Source organism: Diprion similis, chromosome 10 (assembly GCF_021155765.1).
Source record: "Diprion similis isolate iyDipSimi1 chromosome 10, iyDipSimi1.1, whole genome shotgun sequence".
Classification (NCBI taxonomy): domain Eukaryota; kingdom Metazoa; phylum Arthropoda; class Insecta; order Hymenoptera; family Diprionidae; genus Diprion; species Diprion similis.
Window position 1 is genome coordinate 11,342,899 of NC_060114.1, and position 18,736 is coordinate 11,361,634.

The following is an 18,736-nucleotide window of genomic DNA, read 5'->3' on the forward strand; positions in this document are numbered from 1 at the left end:
TCGGGACCCTCCCTCTGGAAATGCAGGAACGGGATCAACATCGTTCCTATAGGTTATACCTAAGTTTATACCCTCGGGTTTGTGTTCTCAGCCGCTTCCTCTGGTCTTTCATATTATACGCATGTGCTTCTATACCTGCAGCCCTGAGTTTCGGGGTTGTTTGCGTGCGGGTTGTTGGGACCCTCCAATCATCACACCTCCTGCACCTCATAATTCATCCTCGTCGTCTAGCCTCGTCCCTTGTCCTTGAGACGACACGTACCGGGGGTTCGGTGTCCACTTTGGTTCAGACTCACTTCCCGATTCGTTTCTCTTTCCTCGTCGTGTCAAGTATGAACGCATTTTTTATTCTGAAGAGAGGAATTTCTCAGAAATCATCAGTTTTATTGTTCGATAATTGTAATGCTTGCACGGATACATGAGGAAGTTGACTTTAACTATTCAAAAGACAGTTTCTATCAGATTTAGATCTATCTTTTACTGAAAAATAGTTTTTTAAGATAGATGTTAAAATTTTATTTCGATTCGAACGTGTGAAAGTTAATCCATGTTCCTAAAGATCTTGAAATCATGATTGACGATATATTTTACAAGAATCGAGTCATTTTTTTGTGTCGTTATATTTTACCTATCTATTTTGTTAATTAAAGATTGCATAAAATTGCAACAAAATAAAAAACATTCATGAGCTATTCTAAACATTATAAAGTATACTAACTAGATTCAATAAATATTTTGATTAGGACATCGGTGTAGATTCGTGAGTTGGTACCATTTTGAATTTATTTTATACCTCTTACATCATTTCATTACATTCATTTCAGTTTACTTAATATATTCTCCCGTTTTATATCCAGAGTTATTATAAATTACGAAACACAGCGTGAAAAAAGTTTGAGAAAGCAAAGATGGTGAAACAGTGATCGTAATCGGAATGGTTTTATTTGCATCGGGTATACAGTAAGATGGATTCCTTCTTCTTCTTTTTCCTTGCAAATGCATGCACGTTGGTATATTGAAGCAATAATTTGTGTCTGAACATTTCTCCTACCGTACATCGCATCTCGTTTATCATTTTTTTTTGTCGTTCGCGATTCCTTGTACGGTGTAAATTAATTATGACAAACATGGTATAGTTTAATCGAAGCGAACGAATGAATCCATTTACCACGTCTACGTGTAACGGATGTAACTAGAAATTAATCAGATTTGAAAGTTGAAATATAATTAGACCACAAAATTAATCAGAAAAATACGTCGGTAAGCCCAGATGTCAGGCGGAAATGTCAATTAAGTAAAAATCTTGATCAGTTTACAATATATCGCAAGTCCGTGTTTTATCTTATTTTTATCAATCACAAAATTTGTTTTGATCTTATATCTGAGTTTTGTTGGAAATCGTATTTGGATCTTGAAAATACTTAATACTCGACAAGTTACATTGTAATTTTATAATTTCATGTTTCAGAAAGTTGTTATAAAGTCTCGATTAGCCTTACCTTGGTTCAGAGTGATTAATTAACCATTAAGAGTGATTAATTCATTCCGTCGCAATTCTTTTCATCAATGCTTCTCGGTTGTCATATTTTATTTTCCAATTTTTTTTTCAATTCTAGGAATTGAAAAAAATTCTCATTAAGATGCGATTTCACCTATAACTCAATTTACGATTAGCGATATACATCTTTGCATTATTTATACAGTAGTAATTTTAATGATGAAATACTGCTTACGAGTCACCAACCGGATGATCATTGACAATTTGAATAATTTGCGGTATTTTTTGTATTCGTTCAAATATTTTATCGAGCGTAATAAGAAATGATCAATTATAACGACTGTTTCATTGGTTGGAGAAAGAGGCTCGTTTCATTCGACAAATTCAAATTATTTGAATATTCCTCGACCTCGTCCTCGCTTGTCACTTAGTTTATGTCCAAAAAAATATCTGATCAAATCAAATTGCAAATGGGATACATTCTTTGAATAAAACATATCGATGGAAATTAATTTCGCACGGAATCTCATTATTTCAGTCTTAATCACTGCTGTTCTACCTATAAACTCGCAATAAAAACTGACGAGATCTTGAGCAAAACAGGCAAAGCTGTTTCTATAAATTGATTAAAAAATTGAACATTTTTTCCTCAAAGATTTATCGTAGTAGAAAAACGGCAGTTCCAAAAATGGTCCTGGAAGCTTCAAAGTTCATCAAATCAACGCAACGGAATAGTCTTCGACAAACTTGTCAAAAATTGAGTAAAACCACAAATCTTTCGTCGTGTTGTCGTGTCCTTCTTGATCAATATCTTGTAGATTCTTAACTCGAATTTTACTGAACTGAACGAATTTGAAAAATAGTGACCAATATAAGATGCTATAATAGAACATAAAGTATTGATTTTATAGTACTTGGTCAATACTTGGAGTCCCATTTTCGACCTCAGTACCGTTTTCTGTTACCTAGAGTCTCGAAAAATCGAATTCGCTTATCGTCGAACTTTTATTCAGATTTTTTATCAGATCCAAATTTGATTTGAGATCTCGACAATGCTCAATAGGACATTCGCCCTGCCAGAGGAGTGAGTTGAAGAATGAGTATCTTCGGGCGTGTAGTGAGCTCGTTGAGGTGCGGCGAGTTAATAAATCGGCCAATCTGGTCAGAGCGAGCATTAGCGTCTTGTTAAAGGTGGCGCCGAACGATCGCTCAGACGATAGGCGATAGCCTAAATTATTCGAAAGTGGTTGCGGACAGGCATAATGGCCTCCCCTGTCTTCGGCCACCCGGCTCTACAGAGAAGTCAAGAGCCCAGGTAGTCGGACCGTCGCCCAATTACTACCCACTTAACATTCGTCATTAAAACAGCTACCGACGCTTCGAATATGGGCGTAGATGACATGGAAGGCCCGGATAGACGTCTAGGGGCATTCGTTGATGCCGATGAAGCTATCGACCTGGCAGGAAAATCTACTTGATATAGAACTCCATACATTGTTGGAAAAATTTATTTATATAATTCTGTCAGTGAATGTGATAAGAATTTTTGGAATTTTAGCTTCAAAATTGTGAGCAATCAATCCAAAAATTTTAGCAGACCTGCGGGACATTTTTTTTTCTAGCACTGCAATTACACGGACATACGAAAAATAGCCGGAAGAACAGTTTTTTAGAGTCTGGTAGTCTGTTCGACAAATTGATAGTGCTTGGCATGAAATCTGTTTGTTTAGTTTACTAATACTTTTAATGACATCTTGACATGAATTTATTTCTTCATCAGCAACAAATCGTCGCAATAGTTTTAAGAAAACGTATCACGAGTGACTATATTCGAGACGAATAACAACGCATGAGAAATTTTATAGTTACAGTTAGGTACTAGACTCATTTTCATTTTTCACCCTCAACGACAATTTCGGTTATAGTAAAAAAAAAAAAAAAAAAAAAAAAAAAACGAACATATATAGTCAAGAACTGTATAGATATCCACAACTAGAAATTTCTACTTATATAAGGATCGAAATTATATAGCTAACGCAATACATTCCGGGTATAAAGTACAACGATTCGTGCAGAGAGTAAAAATTATTGTGTAACAAGCGTTTCGCCATATATAGTAGACATGGTTTTTTCCTCGCTCGCCTTAAAATGACTAGGTCACATGTATTTTGCCGAATTACTATACCTGCTGGACCGAATCGGTTAGCTTTCTAAATTTAGTGAAAACAGTGCAGGGTGTAAATATAAAGGGCGTAACCAGAGGTGCAGCAGAGGAAGGACGGGGGTGAGCATGAAAAACGTCGAGAGAGAAAAGTACTCTATGAGGTCGCTAAGGTTGACTGCATTTCACTATCGAACTAGTTTCACATTACTCTTACCTACCTAGATTGCAACGCAATAAACTATGCGTCTAACGTATGCATATATATATATATGTATATACACTGGGACGTGGTACAATAAATAATCGTACAACGATTTACGTTGGAATTCGAATTGAGAAATCACTCGAGTCTGTAAGTTCTTGGCTTTGTTCACGTTGAAGAGAACAGAGAAGACGTTACGAAACTGCTCAGTGTTTTTGTCCCAGAAAAAAAAAAATCAAGTACCCAAATGATTTCTTCCACTTTGCAAATTCACTTCGGAAGGTTCAGGAATGATTTGAGGAAAAAACCTACTTTCGGGCGGAATGAAAGCGAAGAATTGCATCTTGAATTCAAGATGATCAGGGTCATTCAGGGATTTCCTAAGTTTGCATGAAGTGCTTTTTATTATACATTTCAATTTTAACCACCCAATGACGTATCGTTTTTTAGTAATAACTTTACCATTAATGAACCTTACAGCGACTGGATAAACTTCGCTAATCAATTACCGACAGAGCTATTGCGCAACTGCTATAGATCCTTGATCCGCGCACTGCAAGCTTCTCTAAAAAGTACATGGGTATGATCTATAGTCTATACCATGCATGAATACACCATACGCACGGGGTCCAGGGCATACTTGTGCATAGGTGCATCTACAAGCTGTAAACACATATGCAGGTACTCAACCTGCATAGTTTATCGTTTATCGACATTCACGCTAGATTATAAACACCGTATCACCTACCAAGTATGTGTATGTGGCTATAACGCGTTGGCCTCTCCCTCTTCCATTATCGGCCGATAATGTCAAACCAACTGAACATCCGAATTATCGCTTCGTTACAGTCACGAAACAATAATAAAAAAAAAAAACTGTTTTTATTACATGATAATATAATTATATTCATAGTAGTGTGAAAATGAAAAGAATACGATGAGTTCAGGTGTTGTCTTCACGTACCAGCTGCCGCAAAAGTTTTATCAAGTTCAGGAATTATCTCTCATAAAATTTTCAAAAACCTCATAAAATTCTCATAGATATTTTTTTTTCATTAGATTTCCTTCAATACCACGAAAAGTCTCGATGTCCTGTGGAATTCCCCATAGCAATCGGTTATCAGAATTCTTTCAACGATTTAAAGAACCCCATTTAATTCTAGTATGTAGGCATGTTAGTCTACATTGTTAGCAATTCAATATTTTTCAATCATCCCAACGATTGTTAGATAATAAAAATCACTCGTAAAAATCCAAAAATATTTTATGAAATTTCCTAAAACCTTCCGGAGTTATCTTTTTCATTCTTCGCTTTATTTGGAAGAGAAAACAAAGAGGACGTGAGGAATCACTTTTGGATGAATCGTCACCACATTTACACCCACGTTACCTGCGGGAGGTGAAGAATCAAATATTCAGGATTGTTCATTCGTCACGTATCATTAAACCGACGTAGGTGTTACAGGGATATTGCCCAGGTTATAGCTGCCGGGCAAAAATCGGTTACATTTTATGGTACCTTTGATTTTCCATTTACGACATAGCTGGACAATGAACAATGTGCGCCCGATAACGCCGTAATCGCTGCATCACGTAACTCGTCATACAATCTGCGATACCGTTATTTAATCGTTAACGATTATTATTACCCTCAATACGCTCGTGACTGTTGCGAATATTACGCTTTTTATACCGATGATAATATAGTACGTTCTGTACTTTAAGAACTCCTTAGCTCAGCTGTGAACTTGATAACGACTAGTTGTAAAAATACCAAGATTGCAAGGTAAATTGATAATTCAGTGCTAAAAAAAAGTTCAACAATTTACTCCAGTTTTCGAATTCCGAAGCTTAAAGTGAAAATGAAACTAATATCCCTCCCGTATCACTAGCAGAATGAATTCTCGATCTTTTTCAAATTCCAAGAATTTCTCACTCCAACAGGCTCTCGATATCCAAATGGTTCTTTTGACCGTTAATGAATTTCTAAAAAAAAAAAAAAAAAACCTGTTTCTATTGTACCTGGTTAAAATGCGGTTGTGTATGCAAGAAGAATTAAAGAAAAAAAAAAAAAAAAAAAAAAATTAATAAAAACAGTGACAACGAAAAGAAAAAGAAATAATGAGTCCTGTAGGTATAATTTAATCGGGAACGTGATACCAACGTGACAAATAAACCGCGTTACATCGCGTATAGCTGCAGAATTTTCCTCCGGACGACCGCGACGTATGATCACGTATCGAGTTTCGCAGTCCGGCACGCAACTCGACGTACGGTCAAGAACCCTCGGCATTAACTCTCGTCTCACGGTTCGCGCGGCAACAAGTACGCCTAGTTATACTGTATACATATATCGACCTGCCCGGGGTGAGCAGCGAGACCCGTGCCCGCGTAATCAATTCGTGTAATCACGCGAACCCATTAATATCGCCAACGAGGGGCACAGCGATGTGCAGCGATGATTCCTCCCGCCTCAATGGAAAGGAACCTCCTCCGGCCCGACCGATTCGACCGCCATCTATCGACGCCGCTGGAACATCTCCCGTATAAACAAGTCGTCAGCGCCACGGGGAGGCCGAGAATTATCTATACGGACACCGGTGTTCATCGGCGATAATTCTGGACGAGAGCTGGGCATTTGATGGTTTTCGAATATTGGACGTGGTGGGAGTTTATATGGTGTGTCTAGAAGTGCGGCTGCTTTTTTCCGAGAAAAGTTTCTCTCTTGATTTGGACTGGACTTAAGTAAGATGGTAAACCGTGTACCAATGGCGACGAAATACCCTAGATCGGTGGTGATTAATTTTTGTCACGTTGAATCTGCGTGGGGAAGAATGAGCGGGACTTTGAATTACTCAGGTTACAACTATGCGTGATGGTATTATCGAGCAGGGTAGCGTTAGTCAGAATAATAATTCCCTAGACGTATGGGGATTTTTTTTCAAACAGTTGGTACTCATCTCACTTGAAAGATTTAACCTCGCAGAGAGGGGAGTGTTATAGGAGTTTCAGTAGGCTGATGTCGAATTGTTTGGCGAATTTTAAGGGGACCATTTCCCATAAAACTTTTTTGTTTCTTTTTCTCTTTTTGGAGGGTAAGGAACGTATATTTCTTTCTAGGGTTGTAGGTGCTTTTTATTACATAGTAGTGGTTTTCTAAACGATTTTTGTTGCTTAAAAATAATGAAAAATGGCGGATGCGGTGTGCACTCCAGCATCTGGTAGGATTAGATGAAATAGTCTGCGCAAAAAAATTAATCATAGTATAGACACGTGTTCACTTGAGAAATCCAATAATTATTATTGAAAAAATAATGCTAATTATATAAAGAGGCGGCCTTAGAACAAAGAAGTTGATTTTTTCGGAAACAGATTTCAAACTTTGACCTACCCTTTGACATGTTTATTTTGATAATTTTTGAGTCGATCTTAGGTCCGTCAATTAGACATAAGTATGATAAAAACGTGTCCCACATATGAGCTCGATCGATCAAATATAGTTTTTGAGTGATCTTGTACACCGACTTTCAACTCGTTGGAAAAAAAAAAATGTTTTGAGATAATCGCGTTTTCAAGTTTTGACCAGGGAAAAACGTATGATTCTATGACTTAGCGGCTAGTCAGCTATTCCAGCAGCATGTAATAGTCTTTCAGCTTCCTCGTAATACTCATTTTGTCTTTCCATCTACTCTCTGCTCATCTGACTTACGGGCCTTTTTTTGTCGCCAAGTAACTGCGCTTCTCTTGCCACTCGATTCTTTGCCGATCGGATTTCACGGCGAAATTCTTCGCGACGCTTGCTTCCAACGTCGCTCTCGGGACGTCGTTTTTGAGAATTGACCAAAATCTCTAACTGCATCGAATTCTAAAGGTTTCAAATTATAAATTTGGGTAGTAAAAAAAAAAAAAAAAAAAAAAACGCATCTTTTGAAACCTCTATAGGGAGAAAATTGTTTCCATAAAAAATTCGATCCTTCTTTTATCCGTGTTACTCGAAAATCGGTGTATAAATCATGCAATTCAAATTTTCCGTATCGATTTTAATAACTTTTATTGGAAAATAAAACGCGGAGATTTTCCAGCGCAGGATTTCGGCTGTACCTAACAGAGTGGATTTCGGACTAGGATCCATCGCCTGTGTCCATCACGTGTGCGCAATGTAAGCCAAGATAAACGTTTCGGAGTGTTCGCTTTTCGCGGCCGGATGACTGTAGCAAGTCTGCCAAACTGACCATCGCATCGTTTCGCCGGAATGATTGCACGGCAGGAATTCTCTAACCATGTGTTCGTTCCATTTGACGATAATAAATCATCCGGTTGATTGTAGATATTGCTTCTGGCTAGTCTATTTTCGGCATATGCATTTGTGAATCCTTTTATTTTTATCAATTTTTTTTTTTTTCATTCTTTTCAACACTCCTTTCATCATCCAATTTCTCTTCAGTCACGTGAATTGTCAAATTTAATTCATCGTATTCTGGATTTGAAGTGAAGAATGTCTTACGGTGTAATGTAAAATACTCGATTCATCACAGCTAAGCATTCATGTACGTGTCTTTGAAAAATCCTTTGCGAGGAATCTATAATGTACGTTTTTGTAATACGTTACAAGTTTGATGAAATTTATTCACACTACAAAATTCCGGAATGCGCTATGCGTATGAGGCTATATAATTATAAATACTTCAGTTTGAGTTAATATAATAATTTCTTTATGTTGAAGTGTAAATTTAGTTTATTAGCTCGCATGATCAAAGTCGGAGGAATCTAACAGGCTCTTATAATTTAGTACAGAATTTTACGGGTTTGACGACATCGAGGAGATATTAGGGTACAAAATACATAGTTCTTTATTTGTAGATCCATAAAATTACATCAAGAAAAAACAAACATTCAGGATGTTCTTCTAAAATTTTGGTGACTTAGCAAATAGAATGAGTAACTAATATATATATTAAAGAACTAAGAATATTAGTTATTATGGTTTATTAGAAATAAAAAAAAAAAAGAAAAAACAATTGTCCGAGATACGAAATGTACGACAAACTGTGAAATTGTGTCAGTTTTAACAAACATATTTTGGCAAAAAAAATATTCGACACTCGGGCAAATTATTTTCAAGATTGTATGTATATTTCTTCAAAGCCTTACCACCGGCGCTGTGTATCCGTATATTAAATATTTGTTTTGGCGCAAATACCAAAACTTGTTGTAGCCTGATGTACAATGGACCATTTAAAAGTAATTATGTTGTAGAAACTTATTTCGTAACTCAAATGTTACTATTGACGCAGGTCAAGCGTTATAGAACTCGCGACTTTACGTCATGGTATCTCATTCATCGTACTTGCAAGGTTGTCTATTCGCCATTACGGATATTCACGTGCAATTTTAGTGTGATGTATTTTCGGCTGTGAACTAATATACGGCCAACGGCGATGTCTTTGACAGAGCGGTCTAACATCTTTGAAATATCTTTTACTACAGCACTTCGAACAGAAGTCTACCTCAGTTATATTCAGTTCTGAATTATTAACAATTTTCTCACATTTGCACAAGTTTATTGTTTATTCATAGAAGTGAACTGCAGTTTTTATTTTTAAATCGTTTCCTCAGCAAAGCGTACAAAAAGGATATATTAGCACTTTTGCTTTTTCTTAGCCTGTAATTGATTTTTTGCTTCAAGAATAAACGCTTCGGAAAATTGCATTGCATATGAAATTAATCAACCTTCTTGTACTCAACGGAGTTATACGATATAGTGCAAGCTAATCGTAATGTTCTTGAAATATGTCTTCGGATTGATGATCGTAAAAAACGTTCTCATAACTTGATACTCGTTCCAGAGAAACGTGTAATTAAAATTTATGTACGCAGATCATGTTCTATCACTATACTATAATTATCGCAGTCTATATTTAATATTGCTCATTTGAATATGTCTATTTAATTCGCCACTTGATTCCCATTGAAGTTCGTGAACACGTCAGACAGGAAATTCTTGTTCGTAATTGAAATTGACAAAATGATTCTAGGAAATTAGCGGGTATATGGCTATGAATAATTATATATGACTTTCAACATGTCTGCAGGTTTCGCAAGTTCAAATTATGATCTATCGATAAATCCGAAAAATGCACAGACAGAGAATCCTGCCTATAAACCGCAAAAACATCAACGAATAACGTTATCTCAATGCAATGATACAATAAAGAATAATGAACCAAATAAACAGAGTACAAAAAAGAAAAAGAAGAAGAAAAAAAAAAAAAAAAATACAAATCCAGACGGAAAACTGAACGAAAATCGAGACTTTAGAGCGACGCGACGACAAAACTCTGCAAAGTCGAGCAAAGCTTGTGGGGATAAAATGGGTGGAGTCGTGTTCTAAGAGCAAGATGAAGATGGCTTCGAGCCATGCCCAACACATTAGCGGATAAACAATCGTCGTAGCAATTCCGCTTGTCGTCTTGGCGATGGATGTCCGCGGCCGGTTTCTCGCCCTCGCAGCTTCGTCCATAATAATAATAACAACAATCAGGATACTCCGAGTGCAAGATAGAGCGAGAGAGTCTAGCGGCGATATTTCCCCGTTTTATTTAGTTTCTGGGAAAGACGTCGACGGCGCGCGACGCCCGCCGGCGGGGCGGGAGTTTTGAATATTTATCGTCACACTATCGTTGTTGGGTCGGGTTGCGTCGTCGCGCGGTGGGTTATCGTTATATCGAGCGTTATTATCCCCGACTGGCAGTGTCTCCGGGGCTGCCGTCCAGGATTTTATTTATAATGTTTTACGACTACACGTTCACGTAGTGGCCGAGCGGGCCATGCGCCCGCAGTATTTATATCGTCAAGTAAAGCGGCTGCGGTCCACCGCGAAGATTCCATTTAATTGTCACCTCGGATATACAGCGAAACTGGCATGTCGAGCCAACATCCTCCCACGTCTCTTCTCTGTAATCTTCTCAACATCATTTTCAACTCTTGCCGAATAATCATAATCCAGATTTTCGTCTATGGTCCTGGCCTTAACAAACAAACCAAAAGTATCAACCAGCTAGACGATGGATGTTTTCGATTTATATTTTGTTTGAGAAGAACTCGACGAGACACTTTGTGAAAATGATATAAATTCGAAAATACGCGGTTTCCGTTTTCTCTACTGGCTAATCGTAGAGCATCACAGATGCTTACTCACCGGAAACGAATTGATTTTAACTCAAAATTGGTAATCCAGCAATTGTTTAGTGAACTAAATCGAGCAAATGACTAGGTATTAAATCCTAGTGACATTAATCCCATCTTTTTTGCGTATTACTCGAGTTTCTTACTAGTTCTTTTATAAAAACCATTAGAATGAGCTCGATGGTCTACTCGATGAATAAAAACACGCTTCTCTTATACAGTGTGCGAGATTTAAATAATCCGTAAACTACTTCCGCACCAAATACTTCCGTATACCTTACCTTACGTTTTCTGTCTTCGTTTTTCATTCCTGGCATTCGGTGGCTGGATTCTTCCACGTTGGTTCAAAATCGGCATACAAAAAATTCAATACTCGTTACTCTTTATTCTTCGGACGTGCATATTACCATGCGTTTACGGAGAATCTAGCGCTGACGGATGTCTTCAGCTGCCGTGTGCCTAACTCACGAAAGCTATCTTGCGAGTCGAAATGAGATGCTGGCTGGCTGGCTAACCACCAAAGTGCATCTTATTAGTACCTTCGTAATATGTCTACGGTATACTTGTAGTAGCAGCGTAGGTGTGCAAAGTGAGCGTTAACATTTAAATATAGGTCAGAATTCCGCGTAGAAATTGGTTTCAGGCTGCGAGTAATAGGGCCCCCTTTGCTTGCTCGCTTTTGCAGCAGGCCCTCGCAGTGATGCCAAATGACTACGGAAGGTTCGAAAGACTTTAAAAAATACGACGATGTGACTTTTTCTGGTTTTTGACTGACTAACTTAATGCCAATATGAATGAACTTTATTTTCCAAGAAATCTTTAAACGTGGAAGTCTCGATTAAACCTGTTTCATAAAAAGAACATTTTCACAAAATTTCGACACGGAATGGCGTAGGAGAGGAAATAGAATGAGACGAGATTTGACGGTGCAAGAGCTGCAAGCTACTCAGCGTAGCTGAAAAACGAGAAGTTCCAAGCGCGTAAGCTGACTACGGAACTAACAATAAGCGTCCAAGCTCTCAAAGTCAAGCAAAGTTTCATCTCTTGGCACCAAGGCGTACCGTTTTATCGCCGAGAGCTGAATCGAGTCAATAGGCGTCGACGCGAAGCTACTCGACGCCTAGGCAAGTATTTATACCAGAGGACGTCAGTTTTTGTCAACTGGTTATTGTCGGTGTGCTTATAGAGCAGGCCTGTCTCTAAGACGAGTGGTGGGAATGTGAAACGTGTTCTAGCAATCAGTGCCAAGATTTTGGTAACGCGGTACCAAGTGCCAAACGCTCGCCACGCACGTTAAAGAACGAATCTACGCGCTTCTGGGGGTTTCAGTAAATAGTTGTGGAAGATGACAGTAGCGAACGGACTATTCAAAGGGTGTCCAATCCTCGAACTTCAGAAAAGTAATGAAGCACCAAGCGAACCAAGCATCCCAAGTTGTTTAATACATTGTAGCAGTGATGAATAGTAGTTTCATTGGTCTGAAATGCTTCATTTTAGACTTGAGAATAGAATAAATCGAGGAATCTTGTCACATTAATTATGTCCTCGTGTGGTAATTCGATCATAATGCAGCATTCGAAATTTCCACTTTGCGTTTTCGGGATAATATTTTGTTCTGGTTTCTCGAATGAGATGTTTGCCATTCTGTGGTAGGTGCCATTAACGATTCAAGCTAGACTAATATTAGTTCTCCATCCCATCTCGTCGTCTTCTCGACGTTGCAAAAATATGAAAAGATCTATAGATTCAGTAACAAACTGTTGACCCAATTAACCTATATCCTTACTAGTTTTGAAATGTGATTGTGAATTGATGCCAGTATTATTATCGCCTGGCTCACCGCCACTGCGATCCGTAATCATATCTTCCCGATCCCCGAGGTATAATAGCAGTCGTCTGGCAGTCTGCGGAGGGTCGATTAACGCCCTACCGCACGTCCTTCCATCATCTCATCCTCATCCTCATCCGCGTCATCCTCCCGACACTGCTGCGGACCGAGATCTGCGTTAGAACGTGTGCGTCCACATGGGAGGGAACGACTCGCTCGCATTTTGTGCTACAGGAAAAATAAATCCAGGACAGAATAAGTAATGCGAGTCAATTGGTTAACCGTCGGCGCGTGCATAAACGCCGGCTAAAAGTAAGTAGGCAGTTAGATGACAGCGACTATCAGAACCATTAGAGACAATCAGGGACAATCCGTGCCCAGCTACCGCGTCCAGTTGTTGTACCTACACCGTATACCGAACACCCGTAACGCGAACCTCCGCATACGTATATGTCTACGGGTTACGTGCCGCACTTGCGTCCGAATGCTGGTACTAGTCTGGACATACACGTGCCAACACACAAAGTGCCTCTACTTGCGCATTGCAGCCTCCCGGGCGGGCACTCGCCTATTACAGTGACATGTGCGCCGCATAATCTGTCCCATCCTCTCTAGATGCCCGGATTCTACGCGTCTCTCCACGAGAGAACTATGCTCTCGTCGATCCACCGTCTGTCCGTCTGTCTCTACGTCGTCTGTCGGTGTCCGTCCGTCTGTAACGAGGATGACTATTTATAACCGCCTATCCTGTGTACACGTACGTACCGCGGTCCGGTGTGCTGTGCATGCCTGTGTTTGCCCTACGTGTCGAGGTTCCTTATGGCTGTTCGCCACCTACGCAAATCCGCGATCTCGACTATCGCCGTTCCCCTATCAACCGGGAACAGGCAATAATCCGGACTGAAAGTGGGCAGGCAGGTAGATGGGTGGATAGGTAGGTAGGTAGAATTACATTGACTCGGACGTGTGTGCGTTGAGTAGGTACTTAGATCTACTGTACATACCAGGCTGCTGCACGGTGTCGAACAGGCGATCACTAATTGTCCGGATTCCCGGTTTAGCCTGCCAGGCGGAATTTATTTGCGCGTGGGATGTTCAACGCTGTGCCGTACAATAATTTTAATTAGAATCTGATAACGTGGCCATCTGACCGTGCCTCAACGATGTGATATAAAAATACGTTGGGACCTACATACTTTCACACGAGGGTAACACGGATTCAGGATATAGCTTTGATATCGAATGGAAAATTCTATATGTTCAAGATTTATAAATAATAAGTTACAACCTTACGTGCCATTGACGATCCTATAGTTTTACGATGTCTGCCTGTGGATGCACTTGCGTGGAAATCGCAAGGTTGTTTCAGCTGGTTTGACGGGAATTCTATTCTCGTAAGGATAGGTACGTCTTTTACGAACCTGACGATCTTTTGTATGTATAAAAAAAATTCTAGTCAGAGAAAGACCTTGCACAGTAGAAATGTCCTTAAGTTCCTATAACACGACGTCGATGTAATCCCCAAATCACATGGCTGGTTAAGTGAGTGAAATTCTTTCATCTTTCACCAAATTCTCCGATGATACTCTTGAAGCTTGAAACTTGAAGGCATACCTACAGAAAAGAAACATGGAAATTTGATCGGCAATTCAGGAGCCTCCGGTTCATCCTTGAAGAATTGGCCGTAACCATCGGGGCCGTTTTACACTGTCGTTAGTTGGATATGGGGCTAAGCTAACGACGTCAAGTGGAAGAAGTTGGGGTACAGCCTGTAATAGCGGTGAGCTAAAGCGATTCGCTCCGTCAAGATTCCGTGCGTTTATTATGCTCCTATATAGCGAGCGTATAAATGTTTCACGAGCGATTCGTATCTGCGGAGACTTTTCTGTGGTACGGCTGCACTTAGGAGGACTTTAAACTACTTCTTCGAGATCGGTGGTGGTGGTGGTGTTACCACTGCTGGGGAATTTAGTGCCCCGTTAATGACCGGCCAAAACGGACGCCACGAGTGTTACACCTTGGCCAAATCTCGCGAATGAGCTGGACGTGACACGTAGTCCAAGTTCGAAAGCGCAGTTTCCATTTTACCACTTTTCGTGGGCTTATATCGACCCCCGAAGACCCCTGATCGGTCACGCTGGACGGCTAATCTCAACCTCGATCGTCAGCCGCACAAAGTGCGATCGGAAGACCCCCGAAGGGCGAAGAGTCCAAGGTGGTTATCTGCTTGGTTGACCTCCTGCCCTTCCTCACCGTACGTATTATCCGAGTCCCTTGGGGCGCCTGCAACATTCCTCAAAGCGATAAGCGATTTCCTCTGGGCTATAGACCCTTTAGTGAATTCTGACGTTAATTGGAAGAACGAGTAGTGAGGAGTGAAGAAAAAAATGTCAAGGTCACTGATGTTTTAAACTACGATATGTACCATGACTTGTAGTAACTTATACAACGTGGTCCTTGAACGATTGGCATCCAATTACACTATATTTCGATTCAAGTTTCCCAGTAATTGATTACTCTTGTGAAAAAAGAAATAATTGTAAATAAAAAAAAACAAAAAAAAAAAAAAAACAAATCAATTTCAAACAAATAAATTCATCGCTTGGTTAGACTTGTAATGAATAATGGCATATTCAGGCTAATTAAACCGTGCGTATAGGTATGCCTGATACATGCGGCGCAAAGCACAAGTGGCGTTTCAAGCCATGCGACTGCATTTGCAGTGGCATTCCAACTCCACATTATATACGTATAACTATGTACACATATACGTACTTCGCATACCTCTGCACGCTGGGCCAATATGCACCCAAACACAACTACCTATCGTTGCATATACATATGAGCCCGCGTAAACGAGCGTCGCGATGCTGTCTCGCATGCAGCGTTGCGATGCGCGTTCCGCAATTAAATCCCGCTGTTATAATCGATCGTCTGCTCGCACCGGGCTGCTGCTATTGCTGCTACTGCTGCTACTGCTGCTGCTGCTACTGCCGTTGCTGCGGTGCAGAAATTCCAGTGTTATATCTCTGTGAAACGCGTCGGTGTTTTGTCTACATGTCTCTGATTTGCGCCAACCGAAAGTTTTCAATTCCCTGCAATACTATTTTGCTGCACTCGCGAAACGTCCTCCGCATCATAAGCCGACTAACGCTAGCCGTGGTCCAGCTGTTGCAACTCATACGATCGCGAAATTCCCTTCGCATGGCGCAGCGGATTCGTCGCTAATTTGCACTTTCGACTCATTGCGTGATCGTTAAAAAAAATGATGTTTCTGCAGGGCTAAAGATTATACAGACATGCGTAGATCCAGATTTAGTTATACTGAATGGCATTTTTTGTAAAACTCAATTTTATACAATGTAACGGAACAACCTAGCCTATTTTTATGTGAATTCATTTTCACCTGTAATTCTAAAGGGCATTTTTTTATTCATTGATCATTTGCGATCGGTGATAATTACAGGAAGACAAATCACGACGGTTTTTCAAAAAGTGATATTCTCCATGTTGTAAAATTTTTGAGTTATACCTACAAGTTTGTTTCATTTTCATTGTAAGGGTATTCAAATTAGAAGCTTGAAGACCACATGAATAAAAAATAAAAAATTGAATATTTGCTTGCAGTTGCCAGGATCAACGAAAAATTTGATTTTGTTAACTGATATTTAGTTGATGTAACACAACTTGTTTGAGTCTGCTACGTGTTTTTTATCTGTATTATAGATACCCATCGTGGCTGACATCGTGAATCCACATCTTTCGTAACTCGGTAAATGTAACCTTGAATTTAGTCTCCTAGTTTAGAATTCGTGGTCCGGAAATGACAGAAATGCAGAAGTACATTCTTGAGTCAAAGACAAAGAGGAAAGGGTGTTCAAATTAGACTTGAGTTTCTTTTCTCTCGCATATACAGTGTAGATACTCGTTTAATCGGAAATAACTATAGAGCTACATGTATCTGTAGGCATCTGTGTATTTTGATTTTTACGTTTTGAGAATGACTCGCTTTTCTTTCAGCCTATTGGAATCTCGAGTTTCTTTCAATTGTAAAACCATTAAAAATTGTCCTTGTCCGCAAGAGAAGGGAGAAGAAGAATTGCGGGATTATAATTTTAAATCGTTCTGCGAGTTTTCGAAGTGTGTTTACTCATCCACGTCAACTTCCAAATCATCGAGATTTATTGCTTGTTTAAAATCCGTCGTACTTGAATAATCGGTGATCCGGAGTGATGAATATACACAATTTCAAACAATTTTGTGCCGGGGCTGACGGGCTGCGAGCGTCTAATTCTGCGGGAATTAGACTGTCATTTATTATGGCACGGATGGACGCCTGTGGTTCCCGAATATCTGGTAACGAAGGCTTCCACGAAGAACTTTGCCCAGACACAGCGAGCCCGTCCGAAGAAGCGTGTTTCGCATCACTCCTTGGACTCTTATTTACCCACGCCTTCGGTCAACCGTCTTAAAACAGTTTACAAAACCCGATTTCCCGCCGAGGTTAAAACCAAGGCACCCCGCCGGCTCCTCATTCGCAATACCGGAAGCAAGAAATAAATTTTCTCGCAAATATCCAATAGAGAAGAAAATATCAGATACGAATTATGATCAAGCTTAACATCTCTTGGATGTCGAACAAGTGTTGAAGTATGTTCGATGATCGTTTTGACGCTTGTGTCAATTTTTTCTCAGTCAGATTTAATCAAATCCTGACTCCACCATGCTTCCCTTTATTTTATTTTTTACTTTTCTCTCCAGCGTGTACAACGTCGCGTCAAGTACTTAGTACTCCGTCAGTTTTGGCTTTGTAGAAACCGATCGCCGAATCAGGATCTAAACGTCAATGGAGTAGGAGGAAGCCTTTTCTCTTCCCAAGCTCCCATCGCCCCCGCGGTCATCAGATAAGCGTAATTTGCCGGCGCGATGTATCGCACCGCCTAAAACTCAGCTTTGGACGAGCCCGCATCCACATGCGAAAGACTTATGAATACACGTGATGTGTGCACATTAGATGACCGGGAGATCTGGCCGTCGGAATTTACCGTGTGACCGAAAATGGTACCTATGAAGAAATGGCTTATTGTTCGAGCCCATCATAAGAGCTAGGAAAACTACTGGAGCAGCTCCAATGGCTGCAGACACGAGGATTAATAAAGCATTTTTCTCCGTAGTGAGTCACTGTCGAAATTTCGAACCGTGTAACGTGGACTGGACCGCATCGCAGAGCAGACGACGAGCAGACGCTTGGTACACAAACTTAAACATAATTAGCACACGACGGTTGACTTAAGCTCAAGTACTTGAAGCGACAACTGCGAAGCCTTCGTTGGAATTGAGGAGCCCCAGTAGTCGCCGCCAGTCACTACGACCAGTCGTCGTACTACTACACAAAGAAAATGATATGAGCTCATATAAGTGGTCAATTTACACCTTGGATATGGTCGTGGTAACAGAAATTTGAGGCTACATTGACTAGTTTCGGAATGTTGCCACTGTCAACAGCTAATTTTTATTTATATAGATGTTACAATTTCTTTCATATGAGAGAGTTCTGAGTTGAACACCAGTGACTTTCACCAAACGTCATTAACGTGTCATTAAATTCCAGCGTACAGTCACACGTCGTCTTCACCTTTCTCAACCACCTATTGCCTCTACTTGCTAACTCTTCCACATTCCATATAGTCACGTTTTAGTTTTTATCATGTCCTCGTATTTCCATCCAGCCTCAAACCACTTGTTACCCCCCTTACTCCGCTGATTCTATTCATCATTATTCTGTGTTCTCAATCATATTCTTTGTCCCAAGCCAATTTTATTCCAATTTTTTTTTAAGTAGACTTCTAATCCAGCCTT

At 39.9% G+C, this 18,736-nt stretch overlaps 1 protein-coding gene across 1 annotated transcript in view; it reads left to right on the forward strand.

The window, feature by feature from the left end:
* The window catches only part of LOC124411005, a 195,151-nt gene that overhangs the window by 68,157 nt on the left and 108,258 nt on the right, over positions 1-18,736 (forward strand). The gene's annotated exons all lie outside the window — the stretch shown is intronic.